We start from the raw sequence: 25,326 nt of genomic DNA, 5'->3' as shown, positions 1-25,326 counted from the left end.
TTATCAGGTGTAATCGCCAAAACCCTAGGTCATCGATCTTCACAAAAGAAGATCATGTAGGGTGAATCACCTGGCCAAAAAGTCATCGGGAACGTGCGATGGCAGCCAGTTACCACTGCGGATCATCCACCACAATTGCTGACATCTCTCTCACCTCTCTGTCGCTCTATGTGTGTGTCTCTTCAAGTGATAAATGAGAAGAAATTTGGGGTTGTTGGCATACCGAAGATAGAAGCACCGTCTTGCGCCGCCGTGTTACGCCCAAATTACACATTCCAAAATGTAATATTATCATACTATTATTTAACAAAATTCGGGCATGACCCGTTCGTAATAAGAACAATTCCCTGTAAGACTAACGTGTAATAACTTAAAATACGACGCAGCGGAAAACAAGAGCCCAAAAATTTCGTTCTTTAATAGACATATCAAACACATGAAGGTTCAAATGCGAAATGCCATATATTCATTAAAACGGATTTATAACGTTTTATAACATTAATACTTCAAAACCTATATGAGTTACACTATGTGACCATTCTCCCCGTACAATCCTTGCTCTCAACTCGAACTAAGTCCGCTTCACTTCAATAAATGTAGAGAAAACCCAAGTGATACCTGTGGACACCACGTACAACCAAACCATTAGTCATTAACATACCATACAACATTAAACTATATAATAGAATTTCGTAGAGAATTCTATAAAGTAGTCGTGGAATTGTCCAAGCGCTTTCTTAAATACTCTTATCCAAATCCAGCTCCATTTCTTCATGAAGCCAACGATCCCATACCTACATTACATTCCAACTCAACGCACATCATTAGTAACCATAAATACTCGAACACTTTGATAACGTTTATGCATATGTCTTAAGCATTGAACATTCATTCACACATACATTCACACCTACGTACTTATTATCATACATACATACATATATATATATATATATACACTTATATATATACATGCGTACCTTCATACATGCCAATGTTCCCCTTACATAAATGACTAAAAATTCTTACCCAAGGTCATAACCATAACGAATTTCATTACATTACGCAACATATGCACATAAAATTCGACCCGTTTAAACCCACCAATTTACTTCGGCTTAAATACAACCTTCTTCAATAATGAGGCATTATTGGCTTTGTACTTCTGATTATTACATGTTCTTTCATGATGTTTCGTAAACATAAGTATTAAAATCTATTAAACTTACTAAAAAGTGAATCGAAATTCACTTACCTCGAGTACTCCAATAAGTGTATTTGTCACCTTACCTTATCTTGACCCGTTATCCTCCTATGCTTGACCTCTCCTTGACACGTTCCTATTATCTCATTCCATTACATCCATTCAATAGTTAGTATACATAATCATACGCATCACTAATCACACTTCTATTCACGTGTCAATCGCTTAACGAGTTCAACATGTATCATAATACTACAATGCTAATCAATCTAACAATTTATCATTCCATCATCACAACAGTCATACATGAGCTTCTAGCATGCATAATTATGTATTTACATCATGTTCGTTATTCTTTCAAAATTCCATACTTAGAATGATAACATTTTCTAAGTTAGGCAACTTGCTTCATATGTTAAACATTTCATACCATTTCTTAACACCTTGGTTTTTACACATCCATTCTACTATTTTCTATCAACAACCCGTTTCGACTCGTTGGTGCAATTATATGCATAAACTAGTTGGTAAGTGTTTTAGACACTTAAAACAATCAAATAACTTACTAATAATTTATTAAAATCAGTAGTTCATGATTCATACAAGTGTGCATAACAATACAACTATTTTTACTGAATATTTATACTAAAATTTGTGCAGCAACTTTCTGCGCAGCAGCTGTTCACGACACATTTTAACCCATTTATCTTCTGATTCAGTTCTTCATGTTCAAATATGAAATGATCTACACTCAGAGATCTTTCTAAGCATATAAAGATCGTAATAATCGGACATTCCTATGATTTTATATGATTTTTACAAAATCAGCACAGAAGCTGAAATGCTTCCAAACAGCTTGCTGTCAAAACAAATTTACTAACTTTTCATGCTGTTTTGACCCACTAAATCTCATAACCAGCCTCTTATGACCAAATATGAAATGTAATATGCGAAACAACCTTTTCAACGATATAAGGCTCGTTGTCTAACTCCTAATAACGAATGAGATACGGCCTTTACAAGATGACTATCTAAGGCTGTCAAAAGTGACGAATTTACTAACTTTTCATGCTGTTTTGACCCACTTAATCTCATAACCAGCCTCTTATGACCAAATATGAAATGTAATATGCGAAACAACCTTTTCAACGATATAAGGCTCGTTGTCTAACTCCTAATAACGAATGAGATACGGCCTTTACAAGATGACTATCTAAGGCTGTCAAAAGTGACGAATTTACCAACTATTTTACACAAACTTTGTAGGCATTTTATCAAACACTTGGCGGGTTTCGCATTTAAAGCATAATGTACAAATATTCTCATGTTCATCTTCCTAATTCTTGTGCTCACTTGCCATTAACATCTAAATAAAACTCGCATAACTTCACACCATACTAAATCTAACTGACAAAAACCAATAACATAAATCATAACACTTCCGAATTTGCATAAGATTTGACATGGGTAGTATACCCATGTCGCCACCCTACCTATAGCAAATGGGTTTTCCCCCAATATTCATCATAATCAAAATTAAACATACTTTGGCATCTACACATTCATTATAACTAACATTTATGCTTAAATCTTACACTATAATCACATATTACACAAAACCCACTTGATCAAACATCATTAAAATACCAAAATTCGACTTACATGATGGTAGAAACGCTAAAGTGATCGAAAATCTTGGTTCATGCATTAGTTTAGCCCTTCAATCCCCGTTCAATTTGATGGATTTTGGTGAAACTAGGGTTTCACCTCACCCTCTGCCCCTGATCGATCGTATACACACACACGCACACTCTATGTGTGTTTTTAATTTTTTTTTATACTTTTAATGTTTTAAGTTTTGCCACTTTACACATTTGGCCCCTCAAGAATAATATGTATATTATTAAGACCAAGACTATCCTTACTTGTTCATAACTAGCTTAAATTAAAATTCTCATGGAATTTGGGGTGTTACACGCCGGGAACACCGGAAGCGGTGTTAGCTCCATCTTTATCTCTCTCTCTCTCTCTCTCTCTTCGTGAGTGCTTCTTCTTGCTCTAAACTTTGCGTCTTCGTCTCTCTCTCTGGTACTATAAAACAGAGATGTCATGAAGAAGCAGAGGCGTGGCTGCCTTTACACGCAAGAAGTGGCCCAATGCAGGATGCGATCGTTTACAAAAGAAAAAGTCGATGTTTAAAGTTATAACAATCCTATCCAGTAAATAAATATATTAGAACAATCGCATTAGCACACATCTAGCATTCTACAACAATGAAAACAAATCGATATTGAAGACCTTCCCATGGTAGAAACGGGTTCTTACGCGGAGGTGAAAATGTTGTTGATAGATCATGAAAACGGAAAAGATGAGTACGGTGCAGATTTTGTTCATTCTTTTGAAATAACACTGCAACCACAAAGCGTTTCATATATCTTTCTTTCTAAACACTAATAAGCCGCTCTATATTTATAAAATAATAATAAAAAGAGAATCATCACATATATACAACTTTGAATAATAACAAAGAAAACAAAACAACTAATCATAATAAAAAATACATGATCCTTTACTGCACATTAATATTAGGCGCGTAATGAATTTGATTTGCTTGAACCACTACCATTTAACATCGAACAACATATGAAACCAAGTTTGTCATTACGGCATGAGCAACAATTTTAACTAATACAAAAAATATGGGCTTCTTTTACCGTTCAAGAATCAGGTAAAGGCATCCTTTTCAACTTCTTGTTTGCCATATTCGAAAATAAAACAACAAGCCTTCAATTCAACAATCAATCAGTGCGAAACAAAAAATCCAAATCAAATTTCTTGAGTTTTTGACCCATAATCCCCATTCCGTACTGATCTACTGAATTTTATCAAATATATGCACAGAAAACTACCTCATCTAATCTGCAAATTGAACACCAACTTAATCGAATCTCAATTAAAAAACCGTAATAAAAATTGCACCAGATAACCTTTCTCAAGGGTAAGTTTTTGTCACTTTACAACTCTGGGTGATTAAGAAAACGACGGTGGACGGACTGTGGTAAAGCGACGATCACCACCTCTCTCCTTCACGCTCTCTCTCTCTATCTCGTCTTCGCTTTCACTATCTCTTGTTTTGATGTGCTTTTCATGTGATCAAGAAACACAAGGTATATCCTATTTATCTTCAATAGAGCATACAATAACAAAACTCATGACTATTACACGACTAATAATTATAGCGATAACAAAAACCATTTTTATCAACACTTATTGAATTGATTTGAACACAAAAAAACCCGACCCATCCATGTTAAGCCAATATATTCATTTAATTAGGTAGAAAATGGTGAAAAATTGGTCAACTACTATATCAAAATAACATATGACTATTACACGGCTAATAATCATAGCGATAATAAAAACCATTTTTATCAACACTTGTCAAATGAGTTTTGAATACAAAAAAACCGAACCACCAATGCACTTGTTAACCCGAGAATGTTTAATAAGTTAGAAAATGGTCAAGCAATGGTCAACTTTACCATAAATTCCAATATAGGGTTGAGCATTTCGTACCGGTTACCGGTACCGAATTTCCTTTCCTGTACCGAATTTTTCGGTACCAATACCATGGCATTTTTTGTACTGGTAAAATACCAAATTTTACCTTCAAATAACGGTATCGAACCGTATCGAATATTTCGGTACCGTTGCCCAGTTTTAACGAATTTTGGTACCAGTTGATACGGTACCGGTACCACCCTCACCCCTATTCCAATATGATCATCAAATTAAACTCATTTTAATGGTATCAGATTAGAAATTTTTACAAATTGATAAAATTTATAAAAGATAAATTAAAACATTTATTAAAAAGGGTTAATTCTGACTTGATGACCCACTTGGTTATTTTCTTCATTGTGTTATGTCAAAACATAAATAACAAAACAGCTCATTGGCTTCCTTTGTGTCTTCGAAAGAAAAAAGCAATCAATATTGCTAATATCTTGCAATTAAAAAAGCATAAAAAATGAAAAACAACTAACCTTTGTTTACAATTCTTTGATTTCCTAGAGAGAATATTTGGATTCAATTCATTTCTTGAACTACATGACCCCAAATTTCAAGACCTCACTTTCCAATCAACTAATTTGGTTAGACCCGTTTGACAATGTTGTTCACAGATCCTGAAAACGGAAAAGATGAGTATGGTGTAGATTTTGTTCATTCTTTTGAAATAACACTGCAACCACAAAGCGTTTCATATATCTTTCTTTCTAAACACTAATAGGCCGCTCTATATTTATAAAATAATAATAAAAAGAGAATCATCACATATATACAACTTTGAATAATAACAAAGAAAACAAAACATCTAATCATAATAAAAAATACATGATCCTTTACTGCTCATTAATATTAGGCGCGTAATGAATTTGATTTGCTTGAACCACTGTCATTTAGCATCCAACAACATATGAAACAAAGTTTGTCATTACGACATAAGCAACAATTTTAACTAATACAAAAAATATGGTTCACTTCTTTTACCGTTCAAGATTCAGGTAAAGGCATCCTTTTCAACTTCTTGTTTGCCATATTCGAAAATAAAACAACAAGCCTTCAATTCAACAATCAATCAGTGCGAAACAAAAAATCCAAATCAAATTTCTTGAGTTTCTGACCCATAATCCCCGTTCCCTACTGATCTACTGAATTTTATCAAATATATGCTCAGATACATACCTCGTATAATCTGCAAATTGAACACCAATCGAATCTCAATTAAAAAACCGTAATAAAAATTGCACCAGATAACCTTTCTCAAGGGTAAATTTTTGTCACTTTACAACTCTGGGTGGTTAAAAAAACGATAGTGGACGAACTGTGGTAAAGCTACGATCACCCCTCTCTCCTTCACGCTCTCTCTCTCTATCTCGTCTTCTCTTTCACTACATCTTGTTTTGATGTGCTTTTCATGTGATCAAGAAACACGAAGGTATATCCTATTTATCTTCAACAGAGCATACAATAACAAAACTCATGACTATTACACGACTAATAATCATAACGATAACAAAAACCATTTTTATGAACACTTATTGAGTTGATTTGAACACAAAAAACCCGACCCACCCATGTTAAGCCAATATATTCATTTAATAAGGTAGAAAATGGTGAAAAATTGGTCAACTTCTCTATCATAATAACATATGACTATTACACGGCTAATAATCATAGCGATAATAAAAACCATTTTTATCAACACTTGTCAAATGAGTTTTGAATACAAAAAAACAGACCCACCCATGTACTTGTTAACTCGATAATGTTGAATAAGTTATAAAATGGTCAAGCAATGGTCAACTTTACCATAGATTCCAATTTAGGGTTGAGCATTTGGTACCGGGTACCGGTAAAATACCAAATCTTACCTTCAAATAAATAACGGTACCAAACATACCGAATATTTCGGTACCGGTACCCAGTTTTGACAAATTTTGGTACCAGTTCGATACAGTACCGGTACCACCCTCACCCCTATTCCAATATGATCATTAATTTAAACTCATTTTAATGGTACCAGATTAGAATTTTTTACAAATTGATAAAATTTATAAAAGATAAATTAAAACATTTATTAAAAAGGGTTAATTCTGACTTGATCACCCACTTGGTTATTTTCTTCTTTGTGTTATGGCAAAACAGAAATAACAAAACAGCTCACTGGCTTCCTTTGTGTCTTCGAAAGAAAAAAGCAATCAATACCCTTTGCTAAGATGAAAATCAATATTGCTAATATCTTATAATTCAAAAGGCATAAAAAATGAATAACAACTAACACCCAAATTTCAAGACCTCACTTTCCAATCAACTTTTCCAGCGAGTCCTTTCCGATTGTTTTCAGTGCTCTGCCACGATGTCTATCTGAACCACTGCTCAAACTTCAAGAAATATACAGAGCAAATCAGGCCACAAAATCTACAACAAAAAAAGGAATTCCAACAAAAAACACGAATCGTGCAAAACTTTTCCAACAAAGTTATTTTGTTTGCATTACACCAACATACCCCTACCCATTGGGTAGCAAAGGATAAAACGGATTAACAACAAAGTCAATCCACATATACTACTATAAGATTCACAAAAGCACCAAAAGTTATGAAATTCAGACACAAAGCATATATAAAACATTTACAAAAACTAATTTTGTTAGACCCGTTTGAAATAACATACAACATTTATCGATCTATTCATAAGTAAACATTTCAAATCGCCACTCGAGATAAACAAACAGTTTCAGGATAATTGTCATTCCAGGGAAATCAGACTCGACATAATCCCTAAATTATAACATATAACTAAAAAAGAAAAAAAAATGATTTCTTTTAGAAAGTGAGGTAAACCACATATAATGTTAAAGAAATTTGATGGGTTTCAAAATCGCTATTGAAGGTTATTTCTTCTCACAATTCAGAAAATAATGATTATACCTGTTTCCCTCATTCATTGTATTTGATAGCAAACAGTTTTTTCATCTTCTTATATATAACCAGGCTTGCTACTACAAAATTCCCGGCACCAAATTCTTTCAATGGCTTGTATTGCTCTTCCATTGCATATAGAAAACCTTGATCTCAACATCAATAGCCAAAAATAACATAACCCTAATTGGCAATTAACCAAACAAAAACAATCAATATACACATTGAGTAGGTTGATTTAATTTCAAAAAGAATAAAGAAAACCCCCATGAAATAACTACTCTGTTTTCATTTGAAATCTAAACAATCCATACATGAAATCCTGAACCCAAACATGAATATAACATATAATCTAAATCTAATTAAAAACGTATCAAATCGATACACACCAAGACAACCTTTCTTATCGTAACAGGAAACACCACTGAAAATAATTTCAAGCAAACAATCAACAACAATACAGATTCAATCGAATCTTCACTTACATGATGATGATTGTTGATGTTCGCTTCTTGATTCAACCTACTGATGATTTCAACCACTGAATCTAAACAACCCGCATCCTATTAATCAAAATATGATGATTAAAAACCACCACCTCTGTAATCACCATTAAGGCTTCCACTGTATCAACCTTCTTCATCATAACCACCACCATATGCACCGTCTCACCACCTTGTAACTAAGCCTTCGATGAAACACATGTACTTAAGATTAGTAACAATAGTTTTTGGTTGATAAAAGAGAGATGGAAGGACATTCTGAATAAACCCCTAAATCACTACTCAATCTGCAAAACCCTAGATGCCCTCTGTTTTGCAATAAATTGTGAAATTACCTACCACTTAGCCCTCGATTTGAAAAGACGATGATATGATACTAAATTAAATAGATTCAATAACTGAAGAACACAAAAAACTGAAAGATCGCTAACCTGATTGTTTTATGAATAAGAACGACAGAGAGTAGGATCGAAGATGATGAAGGAACACGAATAGGGTTTTAAGAAGAAAGCGTACTCTAAAAGAGAACGGCTGAAAGGGGAAGAAAACTATTAGCGTGACAGAAAAAGAGGAGAAAAGTATTGCCGCTCAATTCTCAATTTCCTGGCTTCTCACCAATGCCACATCAAGGTCAAATGGTCAACATTATTTTGCTTTAGTATAAGAGGTAGATAAATGTTTTTCTTTGTAGTAATTCACCCTATAATAATAATAAAACCCTGCCCTGTTTTAAGTATTGTAACCCTATAAAGCCCTATAAATGAAGGGCTTCGGCATTTCAGTCGAATTCATTCAGAAACTTTTATTCTCTCTCAATCTCTGATAGCTATTTGGCTATAAAACTAAACAAATTATCAAAAGGTTAAGGTGCTTTTTTTAACGGTGTCTATTATAAATATATTATCAGAAAAACTTGGGTTTTATCCCATTTATTTATTTTAAAACGTTATGGTGTTTAACTCTGATAAAAAATGTAGGATCGTTTGCAGACCCAAACGAGTCGTTCAGAAGAAATCTCGTCCAATACAAAAGGCGGAAACAGATGTATCGAAGTTATTTCAGCTGGTACGCACACAAAATCACTTTAAACTGTCTCTTTATTGATATCAGAACGTTTTACAATGCTGGAGACACTTCGGCAGAGCTTCGCTACCGGAATCAAATCGTTACAAATGAAATGACAAGACACGTATATATAGGCCAGTCTATTTCGCACGAAACATCTCACACGGAATGAACTTGCTATTTCGTACGAAATGGTCATTGCCATTTCGTGCGAAATGCACATTTCTCATTTCGTGCGAAATGAACACAACCCATATAATCATCCTCAATCAATCTCTTTCTCTTTCCTTATCTTCTAATCTTCCCTTGGATGTTGATCTTGGCTCTAGAGCTTTTTAATTTTCTTGATCAGATCTCTTGATCCTTTTTCTCAGAATCTTAATCCTGGCTCTAAGCATCTTCAGATTTCCTCTTAGATGTCTTCAGACTCCCCCTTTCGATAAGCTGGGATCATAGTCTGGAATTCACAATCTTCTGGCTTTTGATCAACCACCTGGCTCTTATCACTCTTCACAGGTTCTAAAATCGTAACCTGGCTCTTTATAATCACAGAATCCTCAAAAATCAGGACCTGACTCTTTCCAATCTTCATTCCTGCACAATCTCTACCTCACAATAAATTTCACAAATTTTGAAATCACATTCAAATATCATTAAAAAATGATTTAGTCTCTGATGAACACTTGTAAAAAATAACTTTCTTATTTCAAAACCAACTCTCCCAACCCCTTGTTCATCAAGTTTAGCATTCGGAACTTTGAAAATCAGCTTTTCAACATCAGTTGTCAAAAATCTTTTTGTATTTTCAAAAATTTATGCTAAAACACACTGAAAATCTTTTTGGATTTTTGAAATGAAATGCAGTAAAGAAATATTTACATACACAATTTTCGTGAGTTTGTGTAAGAGAATCATATCAGTTTTTGAGACAAATCACAAACACCGTTAAGCTTTAAAACATTTTAAGTTCTAAACGATTCACTTAGATTGTCAGTATACTGATCCACTTAAATTTTCACACAAAGTTTAACTGTTCCGAGATACGAAATTAGTGTTTTAAGTACTTGAACTTATTCGTGTGTACCACCTCATAATATACTCTCGTATCCAGACATCTATATTCAGTCTTACAGGTGAATATACACTAATGATATCTGTAAACGGGTAATGCGAGACCATGAGAGCCCAAGTTAGAACTTCTGTTCAGACAAAGAGATGATGGCTCGTCTTTAGGTGAGTCCCGTTTGGGGATCTTTTCTTCAACAACACATGATTTGCATTTTTCAATGTTTCATCATTTTTATGCTGAGGGTGAGCTTTATGGTTAAAGCAATGCAAAGTATTATACGAGGACTAGGCTATTGCTTCCGCAAAATCAGAAGTCCAGATATAATACCCCAGATATCATCACGCACAAAGACCTAGTATGTCAGAAATAGAAAGCCCTTCAAACAAGATTTCAGGGGTTACCTATATATCCGAGAGATGTTCCCCACGAAATAAGTAGGTTTGATATTTTATGTTTATATCTCGAAAGCAATCTACTAAATGTGTAAAAACCTACTGGCATATCCGCAGTGAGATCGTTTATCACATTTGACTTTCCAATTCTTTAGCATGCTGTGATAATCTACGGATGTACTATCATTTCCTCTTTTTTTTACAACAAAACTCGTTTAGAATTTTATCAGGTTTTTGGCTTTTTCAAATTTTCTAATGATTTTGGATTTTCTGAAATTCTTACTCTCCCTAAAATTCAAAATCATTAAATGAAAATTTTAACAAAAACTGTACAAATACAGTGACAACTGTTGTGAATTGCTTCAACTCTCCATCGACTTAGCATAAACAATCAGAACTCCCCCTTACAACAAACTATTTTCCCATTATGATTTCAAAACACTTAAGTTTGTTTTAATCAAAATGGTTTTTCCGGAAAATAAGTTTTGTTGATTTTACCACTTTGTAGGGAATGGGGATAAACTCATCACATTGTTTAATCAACCATTTTGAATGATAGTTAAATCAAGTTCAAATTAATGACCTTAATTAACCACTTGTAGGTTCACAAACCAACCATACCACTTATAAGATCACTCAAACAAACATAATTCAAGAATGATGCCGATTCCTGCTCCACGATTACCAACTTGGGAGCTCCAGCAAGTCCAGAGTTTTAGTCATGATAGGTTCTATCCCAGTTACTAACCCGGGATGACCCATCTTTTTCTGGTTTCTTCGTTTTCTTCTCATAAAATTCTTTAACCCCCTTGACCTTCCTATCAATCATTTTTCCAAAAATATTTTGAACTGTGGGGTTAAAGGTTTTTTTAATATCAAAATCTTTCTTTTTAGAAAAAAATTGATTTGAAATTTCAACTTTGCCAACTTTTGATTTTAAATTCTTAGCCCGCAATGGTGGAAAATTTGCATCATCCAATGGCGGGACTGATTTCTCTTCTTTCATCACAACTTGTGGCTCCTTTGACTTTGACGAGTCAAATTCAACGCCAGAACTATCACTTGAATTCTTAACAACCCACTTTTGGTTGTCAAGCTTCACTTTTCTTTTGTAAACATTCTTTGAACATTCACCAACCTCAAATTTTGAATTTTTGAAAACTTTAAATTGTTTGGTTGGTGATTCATTTTCAACCATCTTTTCTTTCAGTTTTTGAGAGACTCCCTGTTTTGTTTGAATTGCCTTTGGACAATTTCTGGCAATGTGACCAATTGCTTTACATTGAAAACAGGTTCTTGTCTCCTTTTTCTTCTGAACAACTTCTTTCTTCATTTCCTCTTGCTTCTTTGCAAGGAATTCTTTGTTTGTCTGCTTCCTGAACAAGTGCTCTTTTTCTTCTTCAGTTGATATTCCTGAAACAAAAACAGTTTTTGGTTTATAAGTTTTCTCATTTTTATGATTTTCTGGTTGAATAAAACCAAGTCCTTTCTTTTTGAAATTACCATTATGGTTTGGTTTCTTTCGATAACCTGAACCAGAACTGTAACCCTTTTTCTTGTTTTCTATTTGTTGTACCCTTGAGGTGTATTTTTTAGGTTTTTCAGAAAGATTTACATCTTTTATTTCAGAAATATTAATTTCTGTTAGTTTGAAAACCTTTTTTATCATTTCAGGTTTAACACCTCTTATTGGAAATTCTTTATCAGAATATAATTTGTCAGAATCATTCAAAGTATATGCTACTTTGATTGGTTCATCATTCAAATTAGATTTTGATAACAGAAATTCTTTATTGTAAACCCGTTTGCCCTGTTTGACTATTGAACTTGACGTGTCGGACTCAGACTTTGATTTTGACTTTGACTCTTCCGTTTCATATTTTTCCAACACCTGATCGACCACTTTCTTAATTAACTCAGACTCATGATCAGTATCGGATGATGTGAATGTGACATCAATGTTATCTGGCAAGTTATCTGAAGACTCAGATTCCTATTGTAAGTTGGTTGCCTTTTTGACTCTCTCTGAATTTGGATTTCGTGGAGAATATCCATTTTCAAGCGGGGGTGGACACTTGTTATAGCTAACGCTTTGTTTCTTACCGGTATTCTTCACTTCAGTATCTTCTTTTGTTTCAGACTTCTTTTCTTCAGATGTCTTATCTTCGAACGCCTTCATGCCTTCAGCTATAGGATAAATCCTGTCAATCACATAAGAAGAACATGAGTAGCTTTTCAATAATTTGTTTACTCTTTCAGTTTCAATTCTCTGAGTTTCCAATTTCTGTTCAAGCTCAGCATTCAAACCAATGTAATAATTGATCATATCTTGCTTTATCATGGACGCTCCATTGAGTGTCTTCATGGCTGTAGCTTGTTCACTGCTTGACTCGTTGTATTGATTCATTGCTTTGTTTAAGACATCATATGATTCTTTCAACCTGTTCATGTTGTAGATCAACTCACTGTTTTGCTTCTTTATAGTCCCACAGTTTTCACAATTCTCAGACACTTTTTCTGCAACAGTTTTCTTTTTAATCTCAAACACTGGAATTTCTTTGTCCTGCTTCTTTATCACATGAACATCTTCATCAACATTCTTATCATTCTTGGCTCCAGAGTTTAAACGCTTTCTTATTTTTTCTGCCCAATAATCACCCGTAGTATATTTTTCACCATTTTCTTTAACAATTTGAGCAACAAAAGCTTGACCCTTTAGAAATTCTTTATCCGGACAATAATTGTCCCAGCTAAAATTTTCCCAGCTAAAACCTTCTGGTAATCTTTCATCATCTTGATCTATCAAACATGCTTTACTATCAGCTAAAATATATTTGTCCCAACTGAATCCTTTTGACGATTTTTTATCATCTTGATTCACCATACAAGCTTTCTTTGATGACTCTTCGATCGCCTTCTTAGCATGTGCAGTTTGTGGTTCTTGTTGTTGATACGGTTGTTGAGCAACTTGATGATAAATTGCTTTCCGATAGTAATCATTGTTGCTGAATGGGTTTTGAGCTCCACTTGCTTCGCGATTAGTGCACTCCCTCTTGAAATGTCCTTTTTCCCTGCAACGAAAACAAGTAACTTTAGATTTATCAAATCCTAAAGTAGAAACATTTGCATCACGGAAGTCATCTCTTCTTGTGATTTGTTTAAACTTCTCAGCTCTTCTTAACACGCTAGCCAAACACCACTTTATATCCATTTACTCCATTTCTTCAGCATCAATCTGATCGTAATCCTCTTTTGTCAACATAGGATTTCCTATCCTTCCTGCAACTAGACTCCCATAAGATTCTAACACAGTCACCAACAACGACATATGACTCTTGGCTACTTCTTCAGAGTAATTCAGATAATTTTCCAGATTTAAAGCAATGTTGCATTGAAGTACTTTGCCACTCTTTGTTGTTGAAAAGTTTGGATCGAATGATGGATATGAAGAAAATCCCATTTTGCTACTTGATCCTGGAGATGAACTATCAGACGAACTCTTTGCATTGAAAGCAGTTTCAGTTTTTGGTGAAACGTTGTTCTTATCACTAACACCACCTTTGTAATACAAACCAATGTCTTGTTCTCCATCATAGTTCTTCATTCTTGCTATCTTTCGTTGTTCCATTTCTTGAGCTTCAAGTTGTTTAATAAACTCGCTCAGTGTTAGCTTGTCAAAATCCGGTTTATTTTTCAACATCATAAGATACGTGCCCCATACATCATGTGGCAACGCATCAGCCAACTTTTCAATCAATTCATCTTTATCTTTATTGATGTTCAATATGTTCATATTCTTCACCAAATTGCAATATCTTTCAATAATCTGCTTGGTGTTTTCAGTTCTTAATCCACAGAATAGATCAAATTCTTTCTTCAAAAGTGACTTTTTGTTCTTGATCATCTCGTGACTACCAAGAAACTTTGATTCTAGTTCTTCCCATATCGAATGTGCACTTCCATTGTGTTGAAGTAAAATCAAGATGTCTTCTTTAATAGCTTGCTGCAAGAGACTAACCATCATTTTTTCATCTTTGTATTTCTTTTCTCCTCAGCACTCAGATTTCTAATTTCAATTTTCACTCCATCGTCCTTAACCGGTCTACTATATTGAGATTCAGTATGTTCCCAAGCATCTAAGTGATATGCTTGAACCCAGTTTTCAAAACGTTCGGCCCATCCACTGTATTCTTTGATACTCACGAGTTTAGGCGGTTTTTGCGTTGTCCTCGTTTCATTTTCTAGCAATGTACTCTGAGTCACAGTCATCGGACTAGCAAAAGCATTGTAAAACTCGTTTTCCATGATTCAGTTTTCAAAATATCACAAACTCAGCTTGTTCAAACGAAATGAAATGCACTTATCAAACGAAATGAACTTTCACACGGAATGACACCTTCAAACGGAATGATCACCTTTCAAGCGAAATAAGCTTTTTCACACGAAATGAAGTTCACACGGAATGAACTTTGAAACGAAATGAAGACTTGGTACGAAATGAAGTGCTTTTTTCGTACGGAATGACTATCTGATGTCCACTTTCAAGCGAAATGACCCCTGGTGCGAAAAGAGATCTGATTTCGTGCGAAATGAAAGCAATGTTCAAACAAAATGATATCAATTTCGTGCGAAATGAATCTTTCGGACAGTTTTTGAAACAATTTGACCAAGTTTTACTTCAAATTAAGATCTGATTCTTTCTAGGGTTTGTTAAAACAGTGTTTCGCATATTATATGTGAAATTCAAGCCATTTTAACCGTGAAAACTTGTTAAATTTTGAAAAGAAAGTGTAGAAATCAGAATTTGCAGCTGAAATGGTAAGAACACTTCCTCCTGAGCTCTGATACCACTTGTAGGATCGTTTGCAGACCCAAACGAGTCGTTCAGAAGAAATCTCGTCCAATACAAAAGGTGGAAACAGATGTATCAAAGTTATTTCAGCTGGTACGCACACAAAATCACTTTAAACTGTCTCTTTATTGATATCAGAACGTTTTACAATGCTGGAGACACTTCGGCAGAGCTTCGCTACCGGAATCGAATGGTTACAAATGAAATGACAAGACACGTATATATAGGCCAGCCTATTTCGCACGAAACATCTCACACGTAATGAACTTGCTATTTCGTACGAAATGGTCATTGCCATTTCGTGCGAAATGCACATTTCTCATTTCGTGCGAAATGAACACTACCCATATAATCATCCTCAATCAATCTCTTTCTCTTTCCTTATCTTCTAATCTTCCCTTGGATGTTGATCTTGGCTCTAGAGCTTTTTAATTTTCTTGATCAGATCTCTTGATCCTTTTTCTCAGAATCTTAATCCTGGCTCTAAGCATCTTCAGATTTCATCTTAGATGTCTTCAGACTCCCCCTTTCGATAAGCTGGGATCATAGTCTGGAATTCACAATCTTCAGGCTTTTGATCAACCACCTGGCTCTTATCACTCTTCACAGGCTCTAAAATCGTAACCTGGCTCTTTATAATCACAGAATCCTCAAAAATCAGGACCTGACTCTTTCCAATCTTCATTCCTGCACAATCTCTAACTCACAATAAATTTCACAAATTTTGAAATCACATTCAAATATCATTCAAAAATGATTTAATCTCTGATGAACACTTGTAAAAAATAACTTTCTTATTTCAAAACCAACTCTCCCAACCCCTTGTTCATCAAGTTTAGCATTCGAAACTTTGAAAATCAGCTTTTCAACATCAGTTGTCAAAATCTTTTTGTATTTTCAAAAATTTATGCTAAAACACACTAAAAATCTTTTTGTATTTTAAAAATTAGATGCAGCAAAGAAATATTTACATACACAATTTTTGTGAGTTTGTGTAAGAGAATCATATCAGTTTTTGAGACAAATCACAAACACCGTTAAGCTTTAAAACATTTTAAGTTCTAAACGATTCACTTAGATTGTCAATATACTGATGCACTTAAATTTTCACACAAAGTTCAACTGTTCTAGGATACGAAATTAGTGTTTTAAGTACTTGAACTTATTCGTGTGTACCACCTCATAATATACTCTCGTCTCCAGACTTCTATATTCAGTCTTACAGGTGAATGTACACTAATGATATCTGTAAACAGGTAATGCGAGACCATGAGAGCTCAGGTTAGAACTTCCGTTCAGACAAAGAGATGATGGCTCGTCTTTAGGTGAGTCCCGTTTGGGGATCTTTTCTTCAACAGCACATGATTTGCATTTTTCAATGTTTCATCATTTTTATGCTGAGGGTGAGCTTTATGATTAAAGCAATGCAAAGTATTATACGAGGACTAGGCTATTGCTTCCGTAAAATCAGAAGTCCAGATATCATGGTTGTAAAACAAGGTCTCGAAGGCCGAGTACTCCCCGAGTAGTCGCTACAAGGTAGGTTGCCGAGGCGACTTTCTTCAACCCCGACTAATTACTCGGAATCGATCAAATGCGGTCAACATCGGCCAAAATCAGATCTAATAGGTCAACTCGGGTCGAGTTTGATTTAAAATAAAATATTTCTATGCCTATCATATTAAAGAATAAATATCAATTTCACATATTTTGTTATAAATATTAGTAAATTTATGTTATTTTACATATATTTAATTTCCAAAAACTAATTTCTTTATAATTTGGCATGTCCGAGTACTCCCCATGTACTCTCCGCCTAGGTCGAGTACTCTCAACTCCCCGGTCGACCGACTAGGGAGCGTCTAGCGACTTTTGCAACCATGCCAGATATAATACCCCAGATATCATCACGCACAAAGACCTAGTATGTCAGAAATAGAAAGCCCTTCAAACAAGATTTCAGGGGTTACCTATATATTCGAGAGATGTTCCCCACGAAATAAGTAAGTTTGATATTTTATGTTTATATCTCGAAAACAATCTACTAAATGTGTAAAAACCTACTGGCATATCCGCAGTGAGATCGTTTATCACATTTGACTTTCCAATTCTTTAGCATGCTGTGATAATCTACAGATGTACTATCATTTCCTCCTTTTTTACAACAAAACTCGTTTAGAATTTTATCATGTTTTTGGCTTTTTCAAATTTTCTAATGTTTTTGGATTTTCAGAAATTCTTACTCCCCCTAAAATTCAAAATCATTAAAAGAAAATTTAACACAAACTGTACAAATCCTGATGTATTCCGCTGCCAAATTAATAAACACCGATACCACTGATACTGCCCTCGCGGCGCCCATTCACGGGGTAGGGGTCGGGGGTTGCGACAAAGAGTGGTATCAGAGCTCCAGATTGCAAGATTCGTCTCTCATTTATTTATTGCACAACATAACTAGTGTACATCCATGTATGACATTGCATATGTGCACACTTAGTACTATAGTATGAATTCATGTGTTATTTGCCTACGTTATGTGATTGGTAGTGTGACATTTTCTATAGACTTTCGTGATCAATGTTTGTGATGTCTTTTGTTTGTTGCTCGAATCTAAGGAACCATTTAACACGAGTTAAGAAGAGCTGAGATAAGCATGCAAATCGTATTATCATTATGGGTGCACACATAATAATAATGTGGGGTGCATGCGAGTCCCAGTGAGGCTTAACGAATGTGAAAGGGGTTCCGTTCCATTATCTGACGTGATGATAGAACTTAGTAATCTATAGAAGTCATAGCGATGTTTGACTCCTACTCAATCCCGACTTTTAACCATTTCCGCTTTTTATATAGAATCATGAGCAGACGGAACGGTGGACGTGGTGGAGGCCACGACGGTGGACGTGGCAACATTGTTATGTCCCAGGCTGAACTAACCGATTTGATCAACACTCACATGGCTGAAGCCCTAGTGGCATAGCAAGCTGGTACGATATGTACCAGACGCTCTTTATTCCTGTGTTGTGTACTTGACTCTCACTCGTGCGTTGTATTTTCTTTCGTCCTTAGGTCAACATGCGAACCAGAATCAGAACAATCCCCTGCTTGTACGTTCAAGACGTTCATGGATTGTAAGCCACAGACGTTCAGTGGGACTGAAGGAGTAGTGGGACTACTCCGTTGGTTTAAGAAAGCTGAATCGGTGTTTGCTATGTGTAACCATCCTGCTGGGGACAGGGTGAAGTATTCTTCGCGCACTCTTGAGGGTGGTGCCTTGACTTGGTGGAACGACCAAGTCCAAAAGCTGGAAAATGAGTATTATAACATGAAGATGGCAGGATCTGAGATCGAGGCGTACACGAAACGATCTCATGAACTTGTGAATATGTGTCCTAACTTAACACGACCACTACATCGGAGAATCGAGCTATACATCAATGGTCTAGCACCGCAAGTCAAGGGGTTGGTCACCGCAGCGAATCTTGACAACTTGCCTCGAATTATCCGCTTAGCTCACAAGATCACTGACCAGGAGGTGGAGCGTGGCTCGCTACCACCACGTGTTTCTGCTACTACCACTACTGCTACAACTACTACTCCTGCTACGGATAACAAACGTAAGTGGAACGATACGGACAAGGTGTCCAACTCGAACCAGTCACTGAAGAAGCCAGACAATAGTAACAACCGCAGTTTTAGTCAATCATCCTCTGTTAATCAAAACCAGAGCAACAACTCGAACTAGGGTTCTTATGTGGGGAAACAACCAAAGTGTAGCAAGTGCAACTATCATCATCATGGACCATGTACCCGAATTTGTCACAGATGCAATAAAGTGGGTCATTTGGCAAAGGATTGCAGGGCCCCGTTCCCAAAACAGCAGCAGCAACAACCACCACAGCAACAGCAGCAATAACAACAAGAAAGGCGGTAACCTTAACAGAACCAGGGTAACCGAAAGGGGTGTTTCCAGTGCAGAGACGAGGGTCACTTCAGGAGAGATTGCCCTCAACTGAATCAGAATGCTGGGAATAATAACAACGGTGGGAATGGTGCGTGGGGAAGGGTGTTTACTATCAGCGCTGGTGAAGCTAGGAACGATGGCAACGTTGTGACCGATACGTTTTCTGTGAACAACCTTTTTGCTTCTGTTTTATTCGACTCTGGTGCCGATTGGAGTTACGCGTCCTTGGGGTTCAGTCGTCAGTTAGGGATGACTCCAACACCTCTCGTGAACAAACACGTTGTAGAATTGGCTGATGGCAAGTCAATTGAAGCCTCACACGTTCATTTTGGGTGTAAACTCGACCTTATGGGTCAAGTGTTCGACATTGACCTACTCCCCATTACTCTTTGTAACGCCCGTCTCAATTTATCAAGATTTTAATGATAAAATACACATTTTAATGCTAAAATGTGACTTTACAAAAACTTGTTATACCAACATTCCCAAATGTTTACAACATTTCAAAAACAAATTTATAAGTGTTTACATGATTCACTTATAACAACACAAATCAAGATTTGACGCGGAAGCTTCATTTAACGTGTGTTCGGTTCTTGCTCGCCGCTTGATCTTCATCCGGGACTCTCGACGTTCACCTATGATCAAAACCAACTTAGAAGTCGATAGTTAAATAACAAGTACAAAAAGGTAATTGGGTCAAATAATCGAAATAAACAAATAAATCAAAATTTTCAACATTTTAGGTCGTCGCCACGCGCGATGACAAAAGGCTCTGGCCGTGGCGCGACGCCACGATCCTATTTTGACAGAAAGTTGATGCTGGTGCTGCATATTCGCCCAGCTAAGTTTGATTTTACGAAAACGAGCATAACTCCTTCGTTATTGATCCAATTTACACGATTCTTTTTCCTACGCGTCCGTAATTTAATTCTCCATCTTATGGAGTTAAAATCCAACATCTGACATAATAAATTTTGAGACTTCTAAGCCTTCGACTCATTACCTTTTTACCAAATTTTAACCCGTTTATGCATTTATCAAACAAACATATTTGTTTGATCCTTATTTCACATGCACCTCTTCAATTTAATATTATCTACCATGTAGGTTCTAATCACAGGTTTCTTACACAATTTAAACCCGTTTTCACTCGTATGCTTATTTTGACCCGTTAAGGGTATTTAAGTATATTTTAGACATGATTCGCTTTCATTTGTATCTAGCTTTATATTTCCACATTTCTTACCAAGCAATCTTCCACCACAACTATATTTGTGGTGGATTTAATGTGGAGATCTATATATTCCGAGTTTTATCCCTCGGACTATCATTTTACGGCAAAGACCCATATAGAGTCATTTGACCCAAAGATTCGTATATTTCACTTTTTATACTTATTCCAAGTATCTATTTGATCACAAAACTCATTTCTAAACAACCCTTAAGGGTCGTTTGCTCAATTTCACTTATAAGGGCATTTTGGTCACTTTTACCCCTCCTATTACGACGAAGGACTTTTAAAGTCATGTTCGACCAAAATCCCACTTTTAAAATTATAATCTTGTTTAGAAACCATTAAATTTCTAAAACACCATAATCATAACTCAATTTATTCGGTTTACCACAAAGATAACCGAATATCTATATTTTATCCTTGTCTCACTCTTATAGAACCTCAAGTTCTACATGATGAGTTGAATTATTATACAAACCTGGCTCGGATCAATATATTGACCCGTTTCGATACCTTACATTAGTGGCCGCTACGTAATAGCGATGTAAACATCCATGTGCTATTTATTCCTAAATCACACAACTCGACAAACCATTAGTCAATATTATCAAAGGGTGATATTTTCACCTTTTGACCCGTTTGGTCTAAATGACCATGAATCTTTATGAGATGATATTTGTTACCATCTTATCCATATGACTCGCTCGGGTTTACACCGTATAGTCTTTTTACTTATAAATAATTTATTGATTCTTTTGACCCATTATAACTTACGCTATAAAGTGTTTTTCACAACTAACGGTTATTATCAACAAGTGACCAAAATACCTTTTTCCCCTTATTATTTGCAATGGTTTACCTTATAAGGTAACCATTTAAAAACTCGTTATCTTTTAGTCATTTCATGACTAATTAACCGCATCAGCTCCTTTTTATCCATTAAACATGATTTAAGACCATTGTCTTTTGTTCCGGACCGCACTTGCCGTGTCAGAACATCATAATTTCAAACAAGACTTACTATTCACGACCTATCAAACCAATAGGTATTAAATAATTAGAGTGTAAACTTTACTTACCTTACATCCAGATTATGCTTTTTCGTCATTCTTGCTTTGTTTGACCCGCTTCATTCCCAAGCTTTCACCTAGCTTGTTAATCGTCAAACTATCATTGTAAATTGTAAGATGGTTAGACTAGTCATAATTATTCACGACTATTCCATCCTACACTCTTTATGTCAAAATTATCATTTGATCATATCATTGGTCATTTTGACTTTAAAAAAAGTCAAACGGCCCATTAACACAAATAATTTACACGGAGTAGCTCGACTATTCGTTTAATTACTTGGCCAATTATCCGGTATCGTCATTCTTATGTTACCGGTTAAATCACTTTAACACATGATGTTATCAACATCTTTCTAATCAAGAATAATTCATCATCTTATCATATCATACTAAACTTATTTCATATTAAGTATGATTTATATACTCAAACACACAATCTGTTCAAGTATTTTCTGATTACTAACATGCATGATGATTCTAATCATAATCATATCATCAAATCCATCTTATGACTAATACCCACTGTTTTGGTCAAAAATTACCGAAGCAATTAAGTGATCAAATTAGTTAAGTGAGGTAGTGTGCTAAAAAATGTGTTGAAAATATGTTGGTTAAGTTGTTTAGAAAAACAGTGTTCAGGATACGGCTCAGGATATTGAGCTGTATCTACGATCAAACAATGAGCAAAAAGTAAAGGGGTTAACACGAGATGTACGAGGAAAGCCCTTGATCAATCTAGATCGCCGGCATAAAACCTCGGGAGCTGACAATCGCAGCTGCCTAGTTCTTCTTATTGCTTCAAACTTTAGGATACAGTGCAGGATATTGACCAGATTGCTAAGTATTACAATGCTTTGTGTGAAAGTAAAAGTTGCGAGAGAACAAGTGTGAAAGTATAGTGAGTGTTGATGTGATGTCCTATTCGATCCGGTATACCCATCTATTTATAGTAACGAAATACAAACTAGAACTCCTATAAACATGGGATGCTCCGAATATTCCATTGTGAACGTTGTAGACCGAGTAATGCGGCTTCAACGGCTTCATGTGAACGACTTGGACCGAGTCTTCAGTAGAAAAGGTCTTCATGAATGTTGCTAGCTTCTAACCCACGTACCTGCACATAATCCGTTAGTGATCCCGATGATACCATTCAGGATGTTACCAATATCCTGAATCAGCATCCCGGATGTGAACAGATATCATATAACCAAGATATAATTCAAGATATTTCTCAGGATATGGGCTCAGAATTTCACCCATAACAATTGTCTCCAAAAAATGTTACCGTTTAGTATCCTGGCACTAACGGTTATATTTTTTCCGGAGAACGAGGCAATTAAGAGATAAGACCCATGATGTGACCGCTTGTAACCGTTCAGTCTACATTTACTCATTGCTCCCTATATCTTCTCATGCTCATCTTCTTTTAACCATCATCGAAGAGAAAAAAGGTAAATATTTTCTCTCTCAACTCCATCTTCCTCTTTCATTCTACTCAATATTCCGGTGACAATATGGCAAGGCAGACAAGATCCAGCTCCGGCAATTCTGCTCCCACGTTTATCCACCAGAATATTCTCCAAGATCCGGAGAATGAAATATGCACCTTCGATGGTGCACACTTGTCAGCCCTTAAAACCTCCGGCATCTTCCCAAAAGGGACGGTGTTCCGGCCATTTGATCGGGAAATCCGATCAGATATGGTTTCCGATGAATGGCTATGCTTCAATGCTTTTCCCTTTACCTTAGGGTTACAATTTCCTTTCTCTGAGTTTATCACCGAGTTTTTTAACCTCACCAAGATTTCTTTTAGTCAAACAATGCCAATGCTTTGGCGGGTCCTGTCTGTTCTTGATCAAATCAGGAATAACCATATCCCTGATCTTTCTGTTCATGACCTTCCTTGTTGGTGCATAATGTCTAAAGCCTGCGTCTTAGTCTTGTTAGTTTAATGTATAGGGTCTAGATTGGTTGTTTATGTATTATACAGGGGTTAAAAGTGTAATTTTGTGATGTTAATGAATTAGGTCCGCTTATATGGACACTTGACATAAAAGCGGATCTACAAGAAAGAGGTCCGCTCATATGGTCATGTCCATATAAGCGAACCTGTCTCTAGTATAAATACCCCAGTCAGTCTTTCACATTTGTAACTTTGATGTCATCGGGTAGCCGAACTGCTGACCGTGTGTTTTCTGAAGAATTAATGTGAAAGCAAGTTAAAAGTGAATTCCATCTGTTTTCTACTCATTTCTCTTACAGTTTAGCTTTGATTCATGCCAAATATGTATTTCCGCTACATATTTGGTAGGTACTAGCTCGAATTGACTCATTTGACTGTCAAACTCGGTCCTACAATTGGTATCAGAGCTAGGAGCTCGATTGCACTGATCAAACGCATTGATTCGTACCAGATTTCAGCGATTCAGACCCGATTTTCATCTATTTCTTCATTTTTTTACTTTTATCACGTTTTTCACTGAAAAACGTCAAATTGAACGGGATTTTACGGTCCGAATCGACTGAATTTTTGATATGTTGTGCGAAAACACCTGATCTATAACCCTACCAAGTTTCAGATCCAAATTCTTAGCTGTTTAGGAGTAATCGAAGTTTTTCTGTTCGTTTTTGCGTCAAAATTCAGGTCTGCTTTTACGAACCTTGATAGTTCCGCTCATAAGGTCTAATTTTAGTGGTTTCGCTTGTGTGGTTCGCTCATAGTGACATATCCAGTAAGGTTCGCTTATTCAGTCAGTAAGGTTCGCTTATTCAGTCAGTAAGGTTCGCTTATTTGGTATTAAGAGGTCCGCTCATAGGGTTCGCTTATTGTGGCTTTTGTGGTTCGCTTATAGTGTCATCAGGTTTCGCTTTTGTGACATCATATCTTGTGGTTTCGCTCAAACGGTCAAATGAAATAAGGATATCATCTGATTGTTGTCGGATTCTTAAATGATATTGACTGATAAATAGTGCTTTGATAATTACAAAAATTGGATGTGAATTATGGACGGCCCAATCATAAACTCGAATTCATAAAGATGTCAGTTTGTTCATTAATCATGTGATATTGCAGTGTGTTAAGTGTGCGGGCCAAAGTAGTCACGTGAAAGTGTTGGCCTATTCATATGAACCGTTTATCGGTCCAACCGTATTAAGTGGATACAGGTGTTTGTTGACCAAATAATGACAATATCATCGGCCCAATAAAAAATTAAAACAAGTAAAAAGTTGGTCGGTTCTATCAAAGTGTATGTCAGTCACTGTTGTTTGCATTAAAGAACATTGATCTATGTGAAACAATAAAAGCCATCGATTCACTAGGTAGTAGTGGCCCAATCATACGTGTGTTTGATATACCGGCTGCATGTGACCGACCCACTAACCTTTAAAGGCCCAATCACAAAAGTTCAACATAAATTGTCGGCATTAGTGTTAGTTCGGCCCAATTAATGTCAAACATATAAGGCCTAATCACCTTT

The 25,326-nt window shown here is 35.7% G+C and overlaps 1 long non-coding RNA gene across 1 annotated transcript; it reads right to left on the bottom strand.

Moving 5' to 3' along the window:
- Window positions 1-397: 397 nt before the first annotated feature.
- On the bottom strand, window positions 398-3,005 carry LOC110885607. Its single transcript, XR_002562324.2, has 3 exons — window positions 2,867-3,005; window positions 1,256-1,340; window positions 398-794 (listed from the first exon to the last, which is right to left on the bottom strand). It is a non-coding gene; the product is annotated as an uncharacterized LOC110885607 (long non-coding RNA).
- Window positions 3,006-25,326: the final 22,321 nt, after the last annotated feature.

Source organism: Helianthus annuus, chromosome 10, assembly GCF_002127325.2.
Source record: "Helianthus annuus cultivar XRQ/B chromosome 10, HanXRQr2.0-SUNRISE, whole genome shotgun sequence".
NCBI lineage: Eukaryota > Viridiplantae > Streptophyta > Magnoliopsida > Asterales > Asteraceae > Helianthus > Helianthus annuus.
The sequence above is the reverse complement of the archived record's forward strand: the minus strand, read 5'-3'. Positions and strand labels throughout refer to the sequence as shown.